Source organism: Bactrocera neohumeralis, chromosome 4 (genome assembly GCF_024586455.1).
Source record: "Bactrocera neohumeralis isolate Rockhampton chromosome 4, APGP_CSIRO_Bneo_wtdbg2-racon-allhic-juicebox.fasta_v2, whole genome shotgun sequence".
NCBI classification, from domain to species: domain Eukaryota; kingdom Metazoa; phylum Arthropoda; class Insecta; order Diptera; family Tephritidae; genus Bactrocera; species Bactrocera neohumeralis.
In genome coordinates, this window is record NC_065921.1 from 27197751 (window position 1) to 27223253 (window position 25503).

Genomic DNA, 25503 nt, shown 5'->3' on the forward strand with positions numbered 1-25503 from the left:
TATTGTTCCGATTTCCACCTTTTAACAGTTATTCTTCGCCCTAACATGCAAAGTCCACACATATTTCAAAAACAAAGGCACCCTAAAACTGTAGAATAGCAACGGGTCGGTGCTCCCGCATCCTCTTGTGTTCTACTACGAGATAGTTGGGTTTCGCGGAAGCTTGGTCAGCGCTGGGCCATCACTAATACATGCGGTGTCGCAAATCCTTTTGGCACAAGGTCGAACGCCAAAGATCTGGCGATCTCTTTGCTATCAGTAAGACTAGCCTCTCCCTAGTTTTGGGGCTTTTAACGGGCCATTACTCTATTGGCGTCCACGCAGTAAGGCTGGGAATCCTACCAGACGCCGTCTGCAGAAGCTGTATGAAAGAAAATTAGGTGGAAACAACACAGCACTTCCTTCTTGACTGTCCCGCGTTTGAGAGGTCAAGACTTGGGAGCGCATACCTTCAGACATCCCACCGAGCTGGCGGGAACGGAAATAAAACTCCTGTGCAAATTGTATTGGGAGATGGTGCCTTTTTAGGAACCGTCCGCCAGTTTATTGCGGTGTCTTCCAAGCCGGGATCACAGCATTAAAAAATAATAATGTGCTCACAACAAGAAATATATTAACCAAACGGTTTGGGGGTCTCTCATCCAGAGCTGTTGTTTAGTTTTCATTGGGGTCGTTCTTTACGTGGCGGACCCAAACCCACCGCAAAACCCTGAACACGCCTTCAAACGGATGTTCTTTGACTACCAAGGGGATACCTTGTCTGAGACTGGAAGTCATGAGATACTTGAGCCATATGTAAAAGAATCATTTCTGGCCACTCCCTAGCGAATGGCGATCAGAAAACTTTCCTCACTTGCGTGAACTTCTACACATGACTCTTGAGATGTTGTAGGACGGGGATGATGAGTGACTTGTAGCATTTGGTCTTCCAAAAAGGACTTAACTTCTCAATTGCCTACTCATTTCGTAATACCTATTGGCTAAAATTATTCTGCGTTGGATTTCGAGGCTGACGCTGTTGTTGGTCTTAATGCTGGTTTCAATATAGAGGAAAGTATCTACGACTTCGATGTTATGACCGTCAACAGTGACGTAGGAGCCAAGTCGCGAATGCGACAACTGTTTCTTTGATTACAAAAGATATTACGTCTTACCCCCATTTACTATGAGATTCATTTGCGTCACTTTTTTGTCCAAACTTTAGAAAGCACAACTAACAGCGCGGTTGTTATGGCTACAGATATCGACCTTGAAATCACTTGAGGAAAGTGCCGCTATAACAATAACGATTCCTCAACAGCAGCCGATTGCCACCAACCAAATTCTTCTCCTTAAAATAGTTTTTATCTCTATAGCTTCTCCCTAGTTCTGACCTAACATGGTTCTGTCCTTTATTCCAGAGTGTAGTTTTCGTTGTAGTTGAAGTAGCGTTGTTAAAAATTATACAAATATTTTTGTAGTACGTAGAGTTGACGGTCCTTCATCGTATAAATTCCGTATCTGTTCCGTTTACCCATTTCCACTACAGCCAGTAATATATTACTTTTTACTCGGCCAAGGTTTGTTATTTTGAAGATCTAATTCTGTTTGAATCGTTGAAACAACCAACCTTGTTCAAATGAGACCACACCTATAATTCTTCACCTTAAAATAGTTTTATTCCGTTATCGATAGCATAACTCTGGTTCTGATCTTCAGGAGAGTAAAAATAGTTATGTTGAAAACACTCGTTTTTCGTCGTTGTTGTTGGTGTAGCGGCAAAATTGTGGCAAGTTAACTGTCTTCGGCCGGATAAAAATCCGGGTCCAATTCGTTTACTTAGACCCGACTGCCGTGGGAACAGTCTCGTTTTTGTCGTTGTGGGTAGCGGCAAAGGTCACCGAATTAAACGAAATACACGATTATCGAGTCATTCTATCATCAATTGATAATATTCAATTATCCTTGATCCACTTCTCTTGTTTCGCCAACAAAACTGTACGCCATAAAAAATTTTCCGGAAAAATATGCTTTTGAAGCTTTAAGCTAAAAATACGTTTACAATATTTTGCCTCTATTCAAATGCATAGCAACGTTTCTTCGCAAAATTCCGATTATTGTGGTTCATTGTTGTAGTAAGCCCCCTCCCCCCTCTCCATTGTATCGTACATCGTGTTTATGTTTGAAAGGAACGTGTAATTGCTAGAAAAGTAATAACATACTCAGTAAATTTGATGTTGTTTCTATTTTTGCCATTTTCGTTGACAACGTGGTTGTTGCTATTGTGCTTTTCTAGTAGTTTTCCACCAGTAAATCGCTTTTAATCCTCCGCTCCATGAATGTCATTTGACAAGCCAACGAAAATACCGTTATATATATGTAAGTACTTTTGTGTGTGTGTGTGTATGTTTGATTGAAGGAGCACTTGTTTGAATATTTCGTTCGTGCCGATGTGTGTGTGTGTGTATGGTGTCTACGATTGTCTATATTATGCCCTAAACTGCAGCAAATACGAGCCTACTATCGGCCCACTTCCTCTGTTGCTTTCATTTTGTCTATTTTTTGTGTGCAACTCTGGCAGGCAAAATCGTTGTCTGGCGTTCCGACAACATTGTAGAAAGTTGCTGCAACACACACACACGCCCACAGCTAAACACACACGTGCTTGTTCAACAGAAGGAAATTCCTTCCACTTGCCTGATTGCAATGCAACTCACTTCCGCTCACTCACCACCGACCAGTCGCCAAAATCGCCTGCATTTTGTGCAAAAATACACATATATGTATATACATGTGTGTGTATGTGTGAGTGTGTTTACTAAGGCATACGGTAACTCCCACTTGTCGAACTCTAAGTACTCGTTGCACTCGGCGAACTGTCGTCTTTAATGCGAGCGACTTGTTTCCGCGCGTGTGGGTGAGTGCAGCAATATCCAACCCAATTGGAAATTTGACATTTCTGGTTCAAAAAGTTATCGTGAGAGTAAAATTGTATTTACGCGGTTACATGGAGTTCACGGCTCCAAAAAAAAACGATTTTCTTATTGTCTTATTCTAGTTCTATAACATCTCTAGATGTCTTGTCCTCAATGATCAAGTTGATCCGTGGAATAGTTTTCGAGTTACAGGCTTGAAAAGTAGCGAGCTCGAGGTCAGCTTTATAGTCAAAACCTTTCTCGAAACTGTGTTTTCAACTTCTGTTGACAAGATTGTCCGCAGACACTGCTCCAAATGACAGCAGAAGGGTGTGGCAGAGGTAAGGTAATCTCTTACCAGCGAATGAAAGAATTAAGAGATGTAATACCAATGACTCTTCTCCCAAGAGACAGCATTGCCAAAAGGGTAAACTTCACCAAGAAGTTCAAGGCTATCCTTAGCAGTAAGGCTGAATGGAATGATTCCACTCTCAAGCTACTTATGCTTAGGGATAGTACTATCCAGTGGTACACCGACGGCTTGTAAACGTCGGCGCGATTGGTGCAGGAGTCGCAGGACCACACACTAAACTCTCTATACTTATTGGAAGTTTTCCGAGCACTTTTCAAACAAAAGTCTTTGCCATAAGTCGAAGCTTTAAAATAAACATCCAACGCAATTAACGCATAACCATACTTAGCGACAGTCAAGCGGCACTTAAAGCAATGCCTGCCTATGAGATCAAATCGACTGAATAGTATAGTCGGAACGTAACCAAGTATAACAGGAAATGAACTGACTAATGAGATCGCTGCCTTCGCAGCATCCACCAATATGGTATGACCTGAACTCTTCATCGCGGTGGGTCCTCATACCATAAAGGAGCTGCTCCGCAAGGAAGAAGTAGGTAGGTGTTATTGATGGGATATAACCTCAGTAGGTTTAAATATATAATCAATCTCCCTAGGGACAAACTCGGGCTACTTGTCGCATTCTAAACTGGCCCCTCTATAAGCTCAAAGAAGCATTATATAACATAGAGAAAAGGAAGCTTCAATTATGCAAATTGACGGTTCTGCGAAAAAGTTAAGAGAAGCCTGAATGGAACTTCAGAAAAAAATACTAATTGAAAAGCAAGCAGATGCAGATAGGAAGCCCTGGGATCCATCTTTCCAAATAGAGATCACATCGCCTTACTAGCACCTAGCAGTATTTTGGAATTTATCAATATGCTGGGGCTAGGTGGGTCTTTAAGAGAGGCCACAATAGACCCAAGGTCTGATACCATACGTGACCTATTCTTCAACTAATGTTAATAGCAGACCGTTACTTGGATTTTGACTAAGCGTCAGCTGTCAATTGTCAATTGTTAGCTGTAATTTTTCTAAAAAAAATCAACAATGATGCCATATTTGTCCCATTCTTCTTAATTGTTATTATTCACACCGCCACCATATTCCAACAGGGTTAATTATCATGCATACTGCATTCAACGGTGTGTACATATTTAAATGGAAATCACTGTAGCGGAGACTAAATTCTAAATTGCACAACCGAGACGACGACGACGTATCGTTAAATAGGCATCTACCAACGGCAGCAGAGCAAAATCGAGTTCACAACAACAACGAACACTCAACTGTCTCGTTACAACTACCGGTGTTACCTGCATATGCACATGGCTACCCTCTTGAGTGGGCGGCACTGGTTGCTTCTCTTGCACGTACACCAAATTGTGGCGCTCTCCACCCTCTCCTTCAGGCTTGTTTGCTTACGTTGTTTGTTTTAACTGTTGCAACTGAATTTTTTTAATGTCATTTCTTGTTGTTGACGTTGCTGCTGCATTGTAACCTTCTTGACAACAACAACAACCATTACATACATTATAAATGTATAGGGCTTTACTACGCCTAGTAATTGTTCGCGCTCGAACAGGGTAAAACTTATCGGCGACGATGACTGAAATAAAAACAAAAACAATAACGACAAAAAAGAAATAACAAAAACAAGTGTTAAATAGTGCAGATGAGGCAGGATAAGCAACTTATTTTTTTTTTTTGGTGCTTTTGCTTTATAGTTTGTCACATAGTCGTCTTCTCCTCGATGTTGAAGTGTTGGACCCGAGGCGCGTTAAGCGCTCTTCACGCTATTTTGAATGATTTACATGTACCTAAGTATGATATTTACAAGGGCGGTCAGATAAATTGCAAGATGAGATAGATCTTCTGTGGTATTCTCTTTATTTAATACAGAACTCTTAGCTCAGTTCGGTCTTTAAAGTAGAAATAGCTCTTCAAAGTATTGTAATCTGAGATAAAATGATGATATTTATAACCTAATACCGCTTGTGAACTTCAAAAATAAAGTCGAAGTGCACATATGTACCTGTTTTCTCTTTGTGAGCGGCCCATATTTCTTTAACTATTACAAAAAATCACAAAGGACGTCTATTTTACATGAAACCGAAACAGTTAAAAAGTCATGGTTTTTCCTATTTTTTCGGCCAAGTGTCTTAGATTTTGTTGTTTAGTATTGTATGTGTTTGTGTGAAGTCTTTTACCTAGAAAAAATGGCACGATGACTTGACGCAGGATCATCCAAGAAGATGAGATCGTTTATTTGCGAAAAGTACTCTTCAAATGAGGGTGTTAAATATTCCGCCAGCATTTGCTGAAACTTAATTGCGTTTACTGTTCCATCTAATAGAGCCAGTCTTCCAAGTACATGGTAAGAAAAGCATCCCCAAACAATTCGGCTACCTCCCTGCTTAACCGTTCTTCGGACGCATTCTTCGCTTTAGCGTTCATCAGTTTCTCTCCTTACGTACGATATTCCACATAATCTGTTGAACTTGAACTCGTCAGAGAAGATTACTTTCTGCCAATCGACTTCAGTCTAGCTTTGGTGCTTTTTAGCTCACCGGAGGCGTTGTTGAAGCAATTTCTTGATCAAAAGTGGTTTTTTGCGGGTCGTCGAGCGTTCAAACCAGTATCCCAGAGCCTGTTTCGTACAGTTCTAGCAGTGATATCGGTTTTAATATCTTCTATGATCTTCATCCTGATGTCCTCAGTGGTTTTGAATCGATCATTTAAGCTAATGTGTTCTATTTGCCGATCCTTCCCAGAAGATGTTTTCTTTGCTGCTCCTGAGCCCGGTTTTTTACTTAGAGACCGACTCTTTTGATATTTGAGTTGTCGGATCATAATTCCGGCCTCTTTTTACGAATAGCTTAGCGCAAACGACACATAACACTCAAATAGTATTTCTTGTTGACAGTTTGGCCGGTCGGAAGGGATTCGGAGTGCAACACAGCTCGATAATCGAAGAAAACTGTCACCATAACCTTGACTTTCGACCTGCTTGACGTGGTGTTTTCGGCTTCGGCTCACCTTTGTCACGATATTCGTCCGATTGAACTTCTGTTTTCGGGTCATAAGCATAGATCCAAGATTCATCGCTAGTAATAACACGTTTGATGGCATCCTGGTAGTCGGAGAGCATTGTTTTACAGACGTTAACGCGACACTGTTTTCCGAAAAAACTGAGTCATTTTGGAACTAATCGTGTTTTCACTTTTGTTGGTCCCAAATAATCTTTCAAATGGTTTTCACTGATACTTCGGATTTTTTCAAAATGCCAGTAAGATATCTGTCTGCTAATCGTCGATGCTCAAGCACCAATTCCTTTATTTTATTGACGTCTTGATCATCAGTTAACGTTGATGACCGGCCTGGTCATGGCTCGTCGTCAACGTGTTCCAAAAACACTTGCTCGCGACAAAGAATTATCACCGAAGGCCTTTTCCAACATTCTGAACGTTTCGGCACCAGCCAGAAATTTGATTCCGCCCACCAAAAAATTAATCGAACTTCTTTGTAGAATAATTTCAGTTGTTAAAGCTGAATAGAACAACCGCGAGTCGAACTAACCTGGTCTGCCGCTTTATAAAAAGATATATACATATATATTTATTTGCCTGTATGTGCGGCGCTTACTTTGAGAGCAATTACCGCTAAATCGGTACAGCTTTGTTCTAAGCATAAATAAATTATGTAACAATGGCTTCCATGTGTCAGTATGTGTGTTGTAGCTACCAACACAGCAAATGTAAATGCCAAGGATAGGTCTGCCAGCAATTTTTTTGCATGTTAATGCAATCAATAAATTAAATTAATTTGGCTTAGATGAGCAATTTGCCTTTCTCATTTGGTAAGCATGTCGTTAGGCGGAAGAAATAGTGCTTATGCTTGCCTTAATATGCCGTTAGAGGCTTTGCTGTGGAAATAGTAGTAGAGTTTATGTATGGATGAATATTACCGTAAGGGCACACTGCATTGGTTTGTGTATAATCTATAAACTGACATAACTAAGCCGTAATCTAAGATACAAAACTGTTATTTGGTACAACGAATCGCAATAATGAGAGGCACCTGTGGTTTGAGAATTTTTATAAAGTAGGCGTGGACGGAGGATATCCAATAGGTTTTATGTATGTATACTATCTCCCGACAATTCAAGCTATATCACCCAAATTTTCACAAGACAAATCATTTTGGACAGCTCTTGCGACAGCGTGAAAATAGGTGAAATCGAATGATAACCACGCCCATCTCAATCCACATATAATGTTAAAAACTACTAAAAGCGCGATAAATAAATAACTAAATAAGCCAAAGGCATGAAATTTCACACCGAGGATTATGCAAGAGGTCCTTAAATCCGAAATTCCACACCGAGGATTATGCAAGAGGTCCTTAAATCCAAAATTGTACAATGGGCGTGACACCTCCAACCCTTCTTTGAAATCACATATATCCGGATCTACTTTACTTTAGGTTTATTTTCAAATTTCCATTTTACTTTGCTAAAGTGGCCGAAATCGGATAAGAACCACGCCTACTTCCCATATAACACAATTTTAAATTCCATCTTATTCATTCACTTTCTCGAATACAAATCAAGAACCAATCAATATATCCGTCTAATATTACAGTATCGCCTTTGTGGTATGTGCTAACTTATAACTAAAAATTGTGCAACAGTTGACTTTTTGCCCAAAAATCGATCAATATGTGAGAAATATAATTGAATTGTATATCAAAAATGGTTTGAATCGGGTCAATATTTCTTTTAGCCCCCATATACCTAATAGAAAGTTCTTCGAATTTCTGACTGACTTTATACCGCATATATCGGCAAATATGTGAGTTATCTTAATAAAATTGAGAGATTGTTTTTTAATAACGGCGGATCCTTGCGTCTAAAATGGATAAAATCGGGTAAAAACTTGCCCTAGCCCCCATATAGCTAAAATTAGGATTTTCAAACATCTGGGTGGACTTTACTGGTGTTGTTGTTGTTGTAAATGGTACCTAATCTCCGTTTGAATGGTAAAGACTAGAAAAGTTGTCATCGAGGTCATCTAACGGTAGGCAGAAGAAACGCACTGTCGGTGGTCGGACCATAGGGAGAGAGGTTTAAGATGAGTAGGGTTAGCAGGGCATGCAAAAAGAGGTGGCTGCGTGATGTCGTGCGGGGCTCGTTGCACGGTGTACATATGTTTGATATGTCGAGGTCCAGAACGAGGCTGCGCAAGGGTTACTCTCGATTCTGGCGGCAACTCGAGCTCGTCGTCTGCAATGGGTGGTAGTTTGACACCAAGTACGCCATTCACTGAGAGGGAGCCGGTAAAGGTGTTAAGGGGGTATTCTGATCCAGAAGCATAAATTTCAGGTAGTTTTTAAAGTGTCGTCAAAAAAAAGCAATTAATATTTTTACCATCCATTTTTTTATTAGTTATTTGTTAATTTTAGAAGAGTACAGAAAAAAATTAAAAACTAAAAAAAGTAAAAAATTTCAAAAGTTATGAGCTGACGAAGTGGGGGGCCTCTAAAAATTTCCACGTGACCATACCCATGATTTCAACCCTCCTAGTTATCTGAAACCAAAAAAAAAAAGATTATTAATCTAAAAAGTGGAAAAGCGAAAAGTGGAAAATTTTTTTTTCACAAAATGGCGACTGCCTGAAAAAAAGTTTTTTCGATCAATTTTTCTGACTATTTCGAATTTTTTAAAAATAATAAAAATAATTTGGGGAACGGGCTAGTTCCAACCATAGACAAGCATATAAAGAAGACTCTTTAAAAATTTCAAGTAAATCGGTCCAGTAGAACCTGAGAAATCGTGGGTAACGTTCCGAAAAAAGTCAGCTTTGAGAAAAACGCGTTTAAAGTTTAGAAGACAATTCTAGTGAACACGGACGCCACGTCACAAAATCGGCTATATCTCCGAAAATAAGTCGAATTTTGAAAAATCCTTCCAAGGTCATATTTTTGAAAGTCCAAACTTTCGAGATATCCATAAAAAAATCGATTTTTTCAAAATCCTAGACAAGAATATCACCTTAATGGTCCACTGTGAATGAGGGTCAATGCATTTCTGAAGTTAGTTGCGCCCGAAGTCTGGTCAGCGTATTGTTTTATGTTATCGACGTAGTTGAGGAAAGCCCTTTTGATGCTCTATGAGGGATTCCTAGGAGGTGCGAAAGCACCCCAGCAGAAACTGCATGAAGAGGAGTTCATTATGCTTCTTAACTGGAAGCATACCAGCCTCAATATGCAAGTGTTCGATGGGAGACATCTGGAGGATGTCCGGAGCGCAGTGTTCTGATATGCCTCTAGCTTCCTCGTCTGTGTTTCACTGCATCCAGGTGGCAATATTGGTGAAAATTTGCTTGTTTGATAATCGGGGAAAACTTCTGGCTACCAGAATTAACGGCCTATTATTTTGGAAAAACATTGTATGACGCTTTCTTTCACAGATCTCTGGTTTATTTAATTCGTTTTCTAATTAATAACAATAACAATAATATTAAGTATTTATTAATTTACAAAATTTTTGTCTATGAAATAATCTATTTACGAGAATAATTTTTCTCCTAACTAGACAAATATCAAATAATACAAACTTACTCATTTCTACACTTGATACAGCTACACAAAGCACTAGCCATAAACGTATGTACATGTGTGTGTATGTATGTATCTATGTACGGTCACCCCATGTGACTGTGTTCATTCAACGTTATATATCTACAATTTGGCAGCATTTTCATTCAATATTTCAGCATTTGGCAAAGCAACTGCGCACTGCGCCGAAAACTAGGCTAATAAAAGCAATGTGTGGGTGTGTGTGCTGTCTAAAGCTTTCGCCACTCTGACAATAGTGCTCACACAATTAACTGTTATATCATGCACACACGCACACACATACATACACACTCACCGAGCGTTTTGCAACTAATGCTTACATAGCAACCTTTTATATGTAAATGAAGTAATATTCCAATGTTGACTGGAATTCACAAGGGAGGCGAGTTGGAAGTAACGAGTTTTCCATGAGCGAGATAGCGTCTGCGACAGCGAGGGATGGAGACTAATCAAATGAGAACTTTGCTTTTGTTGTTGCTTTGGTGGCTTTGTGTTGGCAATGCCACACAGGATATTACGTTGTTTATCCTCTTCTTTTTCTTCTGCTACTTTCGGAAGTTTGATAGTGTGTGTGTGTAAAAATGTCACATTGCTTTTGATGATTTATCCGGGCATACATCCACTCATGATGATTTTAAGATGTCAAACAAAATACATTTTATTACAAGGTTTAAGATTTTGAGAAAGAAAAGTAGAAATATGAGAGTCTTGCTCCAAGCGCCAATTATTTACAGTAAGTTGTGACAGACATTTGTGTTTATTTTTACCGTAATTTTTGTTTACCGTCTCTTTATCTGTAACTCGGTTAACTTTATGTTACAATTGTGTAAGGTTTTTAGAAGGAAGCATCGTAGACCTTATAAAATATAAAGGGTTATCCATTTCAAAGTTTCCTACATGTCTAAAGAAAAAACACAGAAACTTCAAATTTCATGGGGAATGTTTATTATCATTCGAAAACACATTCTTTGGCATTTATTTTTTGAAGATTAACTCTTTCAAATATTGGCCGCGGCTACGTCTCAGATGGTCTATCTGTTGAGTCCGATTTTCGATGACTTATTCGAGCATTTCAACTGGTAACTGACGAATGACACGAATGATGTTGTGCTCCAAGACTTAAATCAAATCGGGATTGTCCGCAAAGACTTTAGACTTTACATTTTCCGAGAGGAAGAAGTCTAGCGGTATGATATCACACGATCTTGGTGGCCAATCGACCGGCCCAAAACGTGAAATTATCTGCTCAGCGAAGTGTTCTCTCAATAAATCCATTGATTGTTGCGATGTGTGGGAAGTGGCGCCGTTTTGCTGAAATCAAATGTCGCCAAAATCACGAGCTTCAGTTTCCATTGACGGTTTTGTTCTCACCAGCATCATTTTTAAAGAAATATTCCACCGCCTCACTAACCACACCACACCTTTTTTTTGGATAAAATGGAAGCTCTTGAATCTTTTCAGTATGGCTCTTCGTCCCAAATGCCGCAATTTTGCTTGTTTACATACCCATTGAACCAGAAATGGGCCTTATGTTTTCAAAAAGAAATAAAATACATATAATTTAATGTTATCGCCAAAAATTTAGTCTTACTATAAAGATACTGGTTTGCCTTTATGTTTTAAAATATCTTGCGCGCTGGCTCGAGAAAGTCCCAACCGAAAGACCCCATTTTCGACAACTATATGCAACAATTGTGGCTATATCAGCAATAACGCACCGAATATTATCTTCCAAGGCGCAATCGTCTCGGGCTATCTGCGTAGACAAGCAACTTCACATAACCCCACAAAAAATGTCCAGCGGTGTTAAATCGCACGATCTTGGAATGCAAGAAACAAACCAAAGAAACAAGATCACTAAAAGTTGCCTTCAATAAAGTGATTGTACCGTATTGTTGGAACCAAAGTCATTCACATCAAACTCCTCCAATTCAGCTATGAAACCGTATTAATGATAGCATTGACAGTAATATTTTGGAAAGCTTCAGGTTTGAATAAATAGGGACCAATGACTTCCGCTACCCAAGAGCCTTCCCAAAATTTTTAATAAAACGAATGAGCACAGCTTCAATTGTTGCGCGGATGAATTCATTCGGGTAGTCTTCGATACTATGCTTCACAACAGCAATAACGTCTTCCTTGCGCACTGTATCGTCGCTAAGGATGCGCATTATCAACTAGAGTAAACGTTGTTTCGGTGTAAGTTTTTTTTTATTAAAAAATATCAAACCAAACTGAGTATAACAGCTGTCAACTTGTCAACGATCACATCGAAAATTGTGTCTTTGAAAACCACATATCTAAAGACAAAAGCCTCTATAAGGTGTGTGTCTTTGCTAAAAATGTTGGCCTACATTTAGGAGCAAGATTAATTTTGTGGGACTATCGAGTAAGGGAGGTATACAAAAAGTTTGAGTGATAAACTATTGGATTTTTTTATAAAAATATTTTTATATAGGTTGTGTAGTAGACATATACATATTTACATATGTATATTCACAAGTATGTGTGTATGTACATTAAAACGGATTGCCGAAAAGACGGAAAAATCGCGTATGCCGAAAATGTTCTACGGATCACTCTGAACTACTTTGCTTAAGGGGCTATAGGTCCCCAGTATAGCTGCCCCAACTTTGATCTTAGTGAGTTGATCTCTGGAAAGTCTAAAGAATGCAGGGCACAGGGGCGCGTATACTGCCTTGGGGCAAGCCAGCACGAACAGCTCTCAAATCCGAGTTTTCAAGTGTTCTACCCTATTACATCGTTCAATTGTGCCATAACATTTTCTGAAGCCAAACTGATGACTCGGAATGAGCTGTTTGTCTTCCAACACCGGCAAAAAAATACGTAAAAATGTTCTTACGAATACTTTTGAGATAATTACCAGTAGACTAATTGATCGACAAGAATTAACCAGATGTTCAGGTTTTCCGGGTTTAAGAATTAAAATAACCTCAGCACATTTCCATTGCGCACCATGAGCATTCCGCATCATCAGCATGATTGTCAGGTTTAGTATTTGGACTAGAAATTTTTTGATTGAAATTTAGGGATTTTTTCGATATTATGTAAGGAAAAGAAATAAATGTTTTTGGTTAAAAAACAAATAAATAAATTTGGGACAAAAGAAGCTAAGTTTCAATAGAATTTCCTGAAAGGACTATGTTTTGTACAATATAAAAATAAAAATTTAGTTATGGGAATTTTTCATATAAATTTTGAGGTTATGTGGAAAAGTTCATAAACAAAAGTTGTAGATCTTTTCATTATCTACGACATTACCATATAACTTTTTTCATAGTTTCGCCGTAATTGGCATAATCTATCAATCAACTATGAATTTCTCATTTTTACCCTGGTCTAATACAAGTGCGTTCCAAAGTAAACAGGACTTCAAAAAAAAAACAGAACAAATGGTTTTTTACGCAAAATCAATTTATTTTATTCAAAATAGTCTCCTTCTGCTTCAATACAGCTTTTTGCACGGTCCAAAAGCATGTCGAACGAGTGTTTTAGCTCGTTGGCCGGTATGGCCGCCAGTATGCCGGTGCAAGCCTTTTGAATGACCTCTACGTCTGCATAACGCTTTCCTTTCATGAGCAAATGCATTTTTCCGAAAAGCGGGGAGTGGTTAATGATTAAAATGTAATTTTTGGTCAAATAATTGGTCACAAGCGTCGATCGATGAGATGGATTCTGAGCAATTTTTGATCGTCAGTCAATTTGTGCGGAACAAACCGTGCACACACCTTTCGTAAGCCCAAATGTTCGGTCAAAATGCGATAAATCGATGTTTAGGAGATGTTCAATTCCATTTCCATGAATTTCCATGATGATTTCGGCTGATTTTTGATGAATTCACGCACAGTTTCGATGGAATTTCCGGTGTCCACGGATTTTGATTGGCCCACATGTTGATAGTCATTTATGTCCTCACTTTGAAAACATTTAAACCTCTCGTGCACTCTGCTATGGGATAAGCAATCATCGCCATAAACTTGTTTCAGCAATTGAAACGTTTCGGTAAAAGTTTCACCAATTTTAAAACAAAATTTAATGTTGGCTCTTTGTTCGAAGCTCATTTTCGCACCGATAACACAAACATACTGACACTTAAAACGCAGTAACTTCACTTCCAATGTCATGACGAAATGTCATGAAATTCTCACTGGACAATCGATAAAGTTAGCAAATTGTAACGCACCAGTCGACATATAGATGACGCCACTAGGGGTCGCTAGATTCAGAAAGTCCTGTTTACTTTGAAATACACCTTGTATAAGAGGTTTCTATTATAAATATTTTCTTCCTTTTTCTATAAACTTATGAAAAATAAAGTTACGTTATTTTGCATTTTAGTTGACGATTTGTATGTTGGTAGATTTATTATTATTTTTTTCGATATCGAATTATTACCCATAAAAATAAATAACATTTTACGCTCAATGAAATTACCTCCAATTTGCTTAAATGCCAATATTTCTTGGTTCTATCTATGAATGTATTGTAAATGCAACGTTTCCTAGCAAACTGTGCCACAGATGTGGAGACAAACACACACAAATTGCATAATTTAGCAAAGCCAAAGATCAACTAAATAAAAACAAAGTCAAAGTGATGAAAAAATTGAGAAAAAAGCTAGCTAAATTAATAAACGTACTTTGTAAATATGAAAAAAAAAATGAAAATAATAAATGGAAATCAACGAGTAGAATTTAATTGAAAAGTCAAGTAGATCTGTCCCGGTTATGGCATCAATTGTGTGCACGCATAGAGCTCGTAAACGAATGGGCAACCCCTTCGCACTCGACCGGTCGGACACAGACACACACACACACGCACACCTACAAATGTAAAATTACGCTGGCCACGGCGGTTAAACGCTGCGGCACTGAGTTGTCAATTCTCCACTTGATTGCATTGCAGTTTTGCCGTTATTGCCGTTCCCTTTTATTGTTGTCAGTATGACACTTTGCAAACGTTTTGCTGTTGTTGTTATATTTGTTATTGGTGTTGTTATATATATTCTTCTTGTTGTTGTTGTTATGATGGTGTTTCTTGTTGTTGTTGTCACTCATCAGCGCCATCGACAGCGGCAGCGCTGGTCGCTTGACTTTTGTGTTTTGCTCACCAAATCAATTTAGTAAGATTTAAAACAAAAAATATGAAAAAATACACTCACACATACATTTACGAACACACACCGAGCAGTTTTGAGGCGAAATTGACTGTTTGGTGGCATCACACGACATTTGAAGTAAGTCAATTGAGCGCCATTTTTGTTTTGTTGAATTAAATATTTCGATTTTGGAGCAGTATATATGTAGATAACGGCACACTTGCATAGATACAAACATATGCGAGTACACATACATGCACACACACATACATATGTATGTATGTGCATATTTATTTCGCTTGTTAGATTAGAAAAACTATTTTCAACCTTAATGGCCCGATATACCGCAATTTTTTGCAAGCACTCACCGGAAATGGTTATGTGTACCGTTATGTGTGTATATACATACATATGTATGTTTGCTTTCACAACTATGAATGCATGTACATACATACGTAGTTTGTTGTTGTTGGCAGCTATTTTTGTCTGACATTGTTCGCCGCTTCCGCACTCTATGGTTATCTGCCACCATATGGATTATCGATATTAAACAGCGCGATAACAATAAAATTGCCGAAATTGATAAAAGGAAAATTGCTAATGAGATTTCGGATGAAACTGTGCGCAATGACAAAAATAATTGAATTTTTGCGAAAATTGTTAAATATCAAAGTTATATTCAGCTTGTTAGCTGCACAATTTGTTTCGGTAGTTGCCACATTTTAATGCGAAATTACATTAATTGTGATTCTCAAAACCAACTGAATTTTGGTATTATCATTTGCAACCATTTTCATTGGTCAGCCATGGGTGAGAAGGATGGATTTGTAGAAATCTTAGGATAGGTTGTCCAATTTCTTCTCCATTATTGACTTAGCCACCACTTACGCGCTCCAGTCGTTCTTCCTTTTCACTGTTTGGCGCCAATTGGAGATACCAAGTGTAGTCTCGTCTTTCTCTAACTGGTCTTTCCAACTGAGTGGATGTCTTCCTTTTCCTCTGCTTCCACCGGCGGGTACTAAATCGAATACTTTCAGAGATGGAGTGTGCTCTTCCATCCGAACTATATGACGTAGTCAGCGCAACTGTTCCTCGATTCGCTGAACTATGTACATATATCAATGTCGTCATATATCTCGTGCAGCTCATCGTTCCATTGACTGCGGTATTCGCCGCTGCCAATGCGCAAAGGACCATAAATATTCCGCAGAACCTTTCTCACGAAAACTAGTAACGTCGACTCATCGGATGTTGTCACCGTGCCTCTACACCATACAGCAGGACGGAGATGATGAGTGACTTGTAGAATTTGGTGTTTGTTCGTCGGCAGAGGACTTTGCCTACTCAGTCCGAAGTAGCACCTATTGGCAAGAGTAATTCTGTTGTTGATGTTAATTTGGTGTTATTGGTGCCAAGATAAACGAAATTATCTATGACTTCGAAGTTGTGACGGTCAGCAGTGATGTGGGAGCTAAGACTGTTTGTTTGATGACAGGAGATATTTCGTCTTGTCCTCGTTTACTACCAGACCCATTTGCTTCACTTCGTTATCCAACCTGGAAAAATCAGATCTAACGGAGCGGTTGTTATGTTCAATGATATCGATGTCCTCAGCGTACTCCAGCAGCTGTACACTCTTTTAGAGGATTGTTCCTTTTATATTCAGCTCTGCAGCTCGAATTATTTTCTCCAGAAGTAGATTGAAGTCGATTGAGTCGCCTTGTCTGAAACCTCGTTTGGTATTGAACGACTCGGAGAGGTTCTTCCCGATCCTGACGTAGCTTCTTGTATTGCCCAACGTCAGTTTACACAGCCATATTAGTTTTGCGGGGATACCAAATTCAGACATCGCAACATAAAGGCAGCTCCTTGTGTGCGAATCTCTTTTCAGGGGTCTTTTCCAAGACTCGGCGCATGGTGACTATCTGGTTAGTTTTTAATTTTCTAGGCCTGACGCCACACTGATAAGGTCCAATGAGTTAGTTGACGATAGGCTATAATCTTTCACACAATATGCTCGATAGAACCTTATATACGATGTTAAGGTTAAGGTTATCTATCCCACGGTAGTTGGCGCTGATTGTGGGGTCTTCCTTTTTGTGGATTGGGCAGAGTAAATTCCAATCGTTGGGCAAGCTTTCGTCCGACTATATTCTACAAAGAAGCTAATGCATGCTCATTATCAGTTCCTCGCCGCCCTGTTTGAATAGCTCGGCCGGCAATCCATCGGCCCCGGCAGCTTTGTTGTTCTTCAGACTGGTAATTACTATTCGAACTTTTTCATGTTCAGGCAATGGAACGTCTGCTCTCATCGATTGGTAATCAACTATTTAAATTTTTCATGTTCAGCAGGCTGGATGATAACAATCTCTGCTCTATTGTTACTTCGACTGGAAAGGTGTTCCCTCCATAATTTCAATATACTCTGGGCATCAATCACTAGATCACTTCTGGAGACTCCGCAAGAGTAAAAAATTGTTAATTGATATCGAATGTGTCGAAAGTTTTTTGAAATATCACAACTATATATTTTGCTATTAAAAGATCCTTTCTAGGATCTGCTGTACAAATTTGTATAACAAAAAGCTCCAATAAACTAGCCTATTATACTCTTAGTTGTCTGCATCCAACAGTTCAGTCAGTAGGTCGTCGACTTAGAAGGCTTGGTCACTTGGGTATCTCAATGTTGCTTCTTAACCAAGTTTTCAAAGGTCAACTTTTTTGGTTCACATTAATGCTTGAGAAGACAGGTGACTCTGTTGCCAGCCTACAATATTTATTTTCAAAGCCGTCTAAGCTGTTCACACTCAGTTTCTTCTTACGTTATCTTTGTGGTTTTATAATGATATCAGTATTTCGAGCAGAGCTCGCAAAAGCCCTTCGTACTCTGTCCACTAGCTAGTTGCCTTGAAACTTGGATGTGCTCATTTCAATCCACCGCCGCCGTTATTGGACCACTATTGCATATAGCTGCCATACAAGCGGACGGATCAGAATCTGGGAAAAGATCTTTTTATACCTTTTATGGTATCAGAAATGCATCAGTGAAGGGTCTTGTAGCTAAGGACTAATCGAAGCTAAGTTTTTTTATTGTTATGCTTTAAATTTTTTTAGTAGAACTTTATTCTTCATTAATAAAACCTTTTATCTGCAACACGAATTTTTAGTAAAAAAAAAATTGAATTTGTTGCCTTAACCAAAACAGTTTCATGGGAATTGCCTTCTGCCGCACGTGCCAGCCAAATGTATACCGCTCGTGTGCAGCAGCGCAATCGATTTCGATGGAACTTAATTAATTCGTTGAGGCCATTTGTACCTGATGGCCGCACTTGAGATTTCAATGTCCCTTCTGTCATCAACTTTTGCAATTAAAGACAAATCTTTCTGTCTTCCTTACAAGTGCAAAGTGTTTTCCTGGAATTCAAGCATCTCTTTCATACGCAGATTCGCCTCTGATGGATTGGCTTGGTTAATTTTTTATGACATGCGAACAATTTACAGCTTCAGAAGCAGAAACGATTGGACATGCATGCTTTTAAAAATATTTATTAACCCCACTCGTTCGCAATTCTCCCTCACTGTACACGCAATTCACAAAAGTACACAGACAACGCATACATACCAATGCATATATGAACCTACTTTCAAGTTCGTAAGAACAAATCGCTGCTGTCAGTAAATATTGTGTTGTCTGAACCTGCCAGAGAGCCTCAACCAACAACCAAATCAATCACAACGCACGGAGGCACCGGGCAACTAAGTCGCCGCAGCTTTTAGTGCCAAACATACAAACATATATTTGTAGGCATTAAATAGCGAATTGTAATGAGTACAATTCGTCAAATGTGCCGTTGCGTTCACTCAAACGATGGGCATAAAAATTAGTAAGGCAGCGCCGTGCTCGTGTACACCGGCTTTGAAAAGTTGTCTCTCTTTGACGTTAAGTGACACTCTAGAAATCTTCAATTTCAGGCATCAAATAGTTGGTTACCATGGCGTGATCACCTGCATCATTTTTGAAGAAATATGGACCGACGATTCCACGGCTCACAAGCCCCACCAAAGCGTTGATTCTTCTGGATGAAACGGCAGCTCTTGAATATCTTCAGATTGCTCTTCATACCAAGTGCTGTAATTTGTCTCGTTTACATGCCCATTGAGCAAGAAATGGGTCTCAGCGCTGAAAAAAATTTGGCTCGAAAACCTCGGATCCTCTTGGAACTCAAGAGCCCATAGAGCTTTGTCGCTTGGGAAGGTCGAGCGGCTTCAGTTCTTGTACAAGCTGTATTTTGTACGCTTTCAATTTAGGATCCCAACATAAAATGCGTCAAGTCGTTCCATACGTCAGTCCGGGTTGCTGCGAACGGCGCCGAATCGACTCTCCACGGTCTTCGTGTATACTCTCAGCTCTGGCTGCTATATTTTCTTCACTGCGTGCTGGACGTGGTCTATTCGGACGAATATGATCCAATAATGAATGTTGGGTCTCAAGATGATTGATGGTGTTGCGAATAGTTACTCAGTAGTCCGATTATGTTGACCATAAGTAAAGCGAAATGCTCGAAACGCATTCTTTACAGAACGTGAATTTTCGCAATAAAGTTGAACGATTTGTAAAAGTTGTTCAGGCGTAAGTCCTTCCATGATGAAATGACCAGGAAATACTGAAAAAAAAAACATGACAGCCTGGCAATACTCACACGTGATCTGTTAAGAAAGTTTATTGAAAAAAGTATCTCCACTTCGAATACCCGTTACTTCGGGACGATTTTGTGAAACGTACTCTGGTTTGTGGACCCAACGCCTTTTGGTCAATACAATATGTACACATATACCAATTTTCTTCTGAAATTTTAGTCAAAATAACCTGGTTGAAAGGAAGGAGACTTAGAAGAGCTACCCAACTATCCTGAACACCGTTTTAAACAACCACTGGGTTTATACACCCAGTATATGACCTCAGGCTATACGAGTATGGTGCTCGGGTATAACTTAAGCAATTAAATAAATAAAGTAATACAACCCTCAAGTTATACCATATCAGCCTTATCGTATGCCCACGTCAACGAATAATCCCGTTTGAAAGACACGAACTCTCCTGCTTTGATAGATGACCAAATGATAAATTGACCAACTAATGCTAAGGCTCCACCACGAGCGAAACACATGGGCAGAGCTGAGGCATAACCGTTTTGAATTTCCGCGAAAAAAAAAAAAATTATTTCAAAAAAACAGTTGAATATGGAATAAGAACCACAATAAATAAACAAAAATCAGCAATAAAATAATCGGTGAATGCGTAAAAATAGCGAAAATCATATTTGTGTACTATGTTCTTTGCGTCCCATAATCTCCGAAACTTCGTTTGCTGATGAGTTATTCTTCTATTCGTGCGTGTGCTTACGCACTTCCAAACACTCAGGTCCATACATACTCGCATTATCCATATGTTGGTACAGACATATAGACATACATATGTATGTATATCCAGCGTGTAAGGTACACAACCTGCTGCTGCTGGCATATCCAGCATTCCAGCTGGGAGTGTTTATCACTGCACATGCGCAATTCCAAAAGCATCAACAGCGCGAGTTGTCATCAGTGTACTCACTTGGGTAGTGAGAACTACTTCGCTCAGCAATTGTTTTCTACCAACACCACCGTGGCGAATTGCTTTCATGGAACACCCTTCAGATTGCGGGTTGCCAACTCAAAGTGTTTTAATGATTTCAGAGAAACTTTCTCATATGTTGAGAGATCTCTGAGAGTTTATTTTCAATTCTTAACTGAAGTTGTAAATTGTTGTTAGTTTGGTAAACGGTATTCTAAGTAAATATTAAGTTGTGTTAGTTTAAAAAGGTTCCGCTTGTTTGTTTACTGGTAAAGTTCTGGCACTTTTTCATCACCGAACTGAAGAGTCGTTCGAACGTATAAAGCATTAGTCTGCCGGTGGCATAAAATCTATGCTAAAAAGAAGTTTTAAGACGAGTCCACCTCATTCGTAATGCAGTACCCAGATGTTGAGCAACACCAAAAGCTCCGTCAGGTTCGGGGGGGACCGCTTCGAGACGTTCAATAACACGCAATATTTCAGACAAAGGGACTACCTATCGTGTTACTTCTTTAACCTATTGCATGCGTAAACCGATATCAATATCATTGGTCTCAGCAACTGCGCCGATATATGCGGTGGCTCTGACATATGTATGTGCTTAGTATAGAGAATCAAGAGACAGTGGCTGCGGCGACTAGGTCATGTTGTCCGGATGAAAGAGAACACTCCAGCTTTGAACATTTTTGATTCAGTAGCCGCCGGTGGAACCAGGGGAAGAAGAACATCTCCACTATGTTGGAGAGATCAGGTGGAGAAGAACCCGGCTGAATTTGATATCGTGAATCGGCGTGAAACGACTCGCGATCTGTTGTTAACTCGGCTATAGACGAGTAAGCGATGTCTATAAAGAAGAAGAAAAGGAAAGCCGCATTGACTACCATTGTCATTTCTACAGTATCTAAACTTTCACAATCAAAATGAGAAAATTAAAAATTTGGAAACTCACCATTTCGGGATTTTGAAAACTCATTTTCGAGATCCAGAAAACTTTCGGTATAAAAACATGAAAATTGACAAACTGGGAAATTAAAAATTTGCAAATTAGGATTTCGGGATTTTGAAAACTCAATTTCGGGAGCTCGAAAATTTCCAGTATGAAAACATTAAAAAAGACAAAATGTTAAAAACTTGTAATTTCGGGATTAAAAAAATTCCTTTTCGGGATCCCGAAAGCTTTCGGTATGGGAACATTAAAATGGACGAAATGATCTAACACTCGAAATTTCGAGATTAAAAAACTTCCATTTCGGGATCCCGAAAACTTTCGAGACTTATTGAGGTAGTAAACATAATTCATATGAAGATATGAAGGCACAAAGTACGTACAATTCAAACGCAACAACTGTCTGAAGTTCTAACACCAACAACATGTACTACTAGGCTTTGGAACTTCGTTCGGATAGCTTATTTTCTAGGTTTTCTTTACTAAAAGTAATTTTTTAATGTTTTTAAAACATAATACATAGTAAAATGTATATACCGAACTCTAGCATGAGAGTTCTACCATAATGCCGAACTACGGTCTTGGACAAAAGTGCGTAACTTGTTTCAATTAAACCAAATTAATTGAGCATGACGAGCGCACTTTTGCTTCGTTGAGCTTTCGGCTTTCGAATTTCCAATTTTCCAGCGTCAAACAGCGGAGCGAAGCGACAAACCGCCACACAGCCGAACTGTAGCACATCAGCAAATACGAAATGTGGCAGCTGTTATAGCTGGCTCTAGGGGCTGTTTATGAGCCGCAACCGAATTTGTACATATGTGTGACTATGACTATTCATATGTTAAAGTGTGTGTGGGTGTGTGTGTCGTATTTATTGCTGTTCTGGTACTTCTCAGCGCTCTTCAAGTAAACGCCACTTTGGTCGGATGTTTATGCGATTACGTGCCAATACATGAATGTATACAAGCACGTCTGTATATATATATTTTTTTTTGTTGTATATGTGTTGTTGTACGTATGTGTGTGCTCATATGTATGCAGTTTTGTATGGCCATTGAGTAAATGGGGAAAATGTGAAAATGTAGTTGTAGTTTTTGTACTTTTTCTCCAGCGTTTCCCCGCCTGCCGTAGCCAGCTTCGTCTTTACGCCTTCGTGTCTTCGTGCCTACCTACATTTCGTTCATGCGCCGTTTGCATGCATATGTGTGTATATTTGTATTTTTCTATGTTCCGTATACGCACTGTTAACCCGCTAGTGAGACAATACGCTGCCTGTTAAGAGAATTTTCCACTTGTCTGTAATGTGTTGTATCCAAACACACACACACACATACACAGACGCAAATGCTTATGCATATGTGTTGTGTATGCCATATGTGCCTGTCGAACAGGGCGGCTCCACATAAATTTCTACACTACACCACTCAGCGCTGCTCGGCTGCTCCGCAACGTCGCTTGTCGTCGCAGCCATCGTTTAACGAAACATACAATTTTCACTTCGTTCTCGGTCAATCGCTCGCTGTCAATTTAGTGTAAAGCGTGTATGACGATGTTTGAAAAAAATCTGTGAAAAAGTGTAGCAATGCGGAAAAATTCTATTTGAAATAAATAAATAAAAAAAAATTATTTCATTGAAAATTAAAAGGTTGGCGTTAAATAAAAATAAATTTTCACCGTTATTTTATGTGCATGCAATTGTGTGGCAAACGGCAGGACATGTGAAATGTGTGTGGGCTCGCTGTGGCCAGACCATGAAGTCCTTTGCAGCTGCTTTCAATCTTCTTCAAACGAAAAACTGACAGAAGTGCTGCCAAATATCAATGAAAATATATGAAAAATATTAAAGCAAAATATTTGTGTTAATTTTTTGTGCAATTAATAATAATAATCAACGAAAAAAAGCAAATTTTAACAGCGTATATGTGAAAACTCAAATAACACTCCTTTTTTTTGCATTACAATTTCTCTATACGCGTTATGTTTGAGTGATTCATGATTTGTGGAAATTATACAGTGTCATTGTGCTGCTGCTGCTGCTGGTGCTTCTGTTGCTGGTGCCCATAATGCTGTGCGGCGCAAGCGAAACGAACGCCCAACCGCCCAAATGTCCAGCAAACACTCGCCCATACATAGCTGTAGTGCTAGCTGACTTGCTCGTCTCTACCAACCCCTAGACTCTCATTGCGTGTCTACTACGCCAACTCACCACCCTCCAGTGTGTTCACACGCATTCGCACTCCTTGAGTTCTCCAATGCGCTCCAACTTTGACACTCACTTAACAGTGAACCAGTCAAGCAGTCAGTTAGCTGGAGTGAGCCATATGTTTGTTTGTTTTCATGTGTGTGTTGGCCACAGAGTTGCTCGGGCAAGGAGCGTACTTCGAAGAAAGCAAAGCATAACAAGTGTGCAAATTTCATTTCAATATACTCACATATGTATGTTTCTAAACCCAGTGGTACCTGAGTTCATTGCTTCATTACTCCGGTAGTACTCGATTGTGTGTGTTGAATAGTGGTCAGTTTTCATTGGTTGTCTTTTACGCTTTCAGATTTGCATGGTGAAAGTTTTTCCCCCAACAACATAATATCTCCAATTGCTTGAACGCTCAGTAAGCGGGAATTATAATCTATTTTATTTTTTAGAAGTCAGGACCAATAATTTTTATGTGGAAAATCTACAGACAGCCAGTCATACATATGTATGTTGACTATTTTTCGAAAACTAGTATGAACTGGCCTCCAACAAATCTCTCATAAAGAGTTTAGAATTTAATTGGGGTTTGCACCATGACCTAAGGTGTGCGCTTAAATAGATTGTTTCAAAAACTAAAAAATTATTTTAATCATTCTCTAATCCTTCGCTGAGGAAATTTTCATATTTTGTTCTGGAACAAATTTAAGCGAAGATCAAAACCCATACATCTCTTTTATTCGCTCAAAACCATGTCAGAGCGTTAAAAGTTAAAGACCTTGCTACAAAGAGACAATGAAAAGCACGGTTCTCATATGTATGGAAATATAATCGTATAAAAAAGCTTTCTTGTTGACTATTTTTTCCGAAACTAGTAGAAACTGACCTCCAACAAATCTTTCCTAGACATCCACAGTGTATAGAAAGTTCAGAATTTAATTAAGATTTGCACCGCAACCTAAGCAGTACTGTGCCCTTATAGAGCGAGTTTTGAAAATTAAAAAATATATTACTCACTTTTTAATACTTCGCTGAAGAAATATTCATTTTTTGTTCTTCAAAAAGGTTAAGCAAAGACCGAAACCCATACGTCTCTTTTATTCGCTCAGAAGCATGTCAGAGAGTTAAAAGTACAGAAAAAACAACTTAAATTCTCTTTCTTAGTTATGATCATATCGAGAGAGGTAGAGTGTTATTATTATTTTTGGGAAACTCCTCTTTTTTCTTAGTACAAGTATTAGCTAAGGCTAAAAACCACAAACTTCACACATGACTCCATATTAATGAATCGTCAAAGTGTACCCGCTGTCTCATAATTCGCTGAACAATATCGTATATCTCGTAAAGCTCATCATGCCATCGAATGCCATATTCGCTGTTGCCAATGCACAAAGGATCCTAAATCTTCCGCAGAATCTTTCTCTCTAAAACTTACAGCGCCGACTCATCAGATGTTGTCATCGTCCATGTCTCTGCACAATATAGCAGGACGGGGATGATGAGTGACTTCTGGAGTTTGATCGTTAGATTTCGAAGCTGACTAATGCTTATGCTGGTTCCAAGACGAAATTATCTACGACTTCGAAGTTATGACTGTCAACAGTGTCGTGAGAGCCAAGTCGCGAGTGAGACGATTGTTTGTTTGATGACAGGAGATATTTCGTCTTGCCCTCGTTTACTATCAGACCCCTTTGCTTCGCGTCTTTGTCCCACCTGGAGAAGGCAAACTAACGGCGGTGTTAAGGCCAATCA

General features: G+C 39.1%; 1 protein-coding gene across 3 annotated transcripts in view; it reads left to right on the forward strand.

The window, feature by feature from the left end:
• LOC126756006 (G protein alpha o subunit) overlaps window positions 1-25503 on the forward strand; it is a 110402-nt gene that overhangs the window by 5874 nt on the left and 79025 nt on the right. The window contains exon 1 of one of the 3 annotated variants that reach the window (XM_050468792.1): window positions 23012-23205. The exons of the other annotated variants lie outside the window; for them this stretch is intronic. The gene's annotated coding sequence lies outside the window, so the exon portion shown is untranslated. Of the gene's footprint in view, window positions 1-23011; window positions 23206-25503 lie in introns of those variants that run through there. 3 annotated transcript variants of the gene reach the window in all.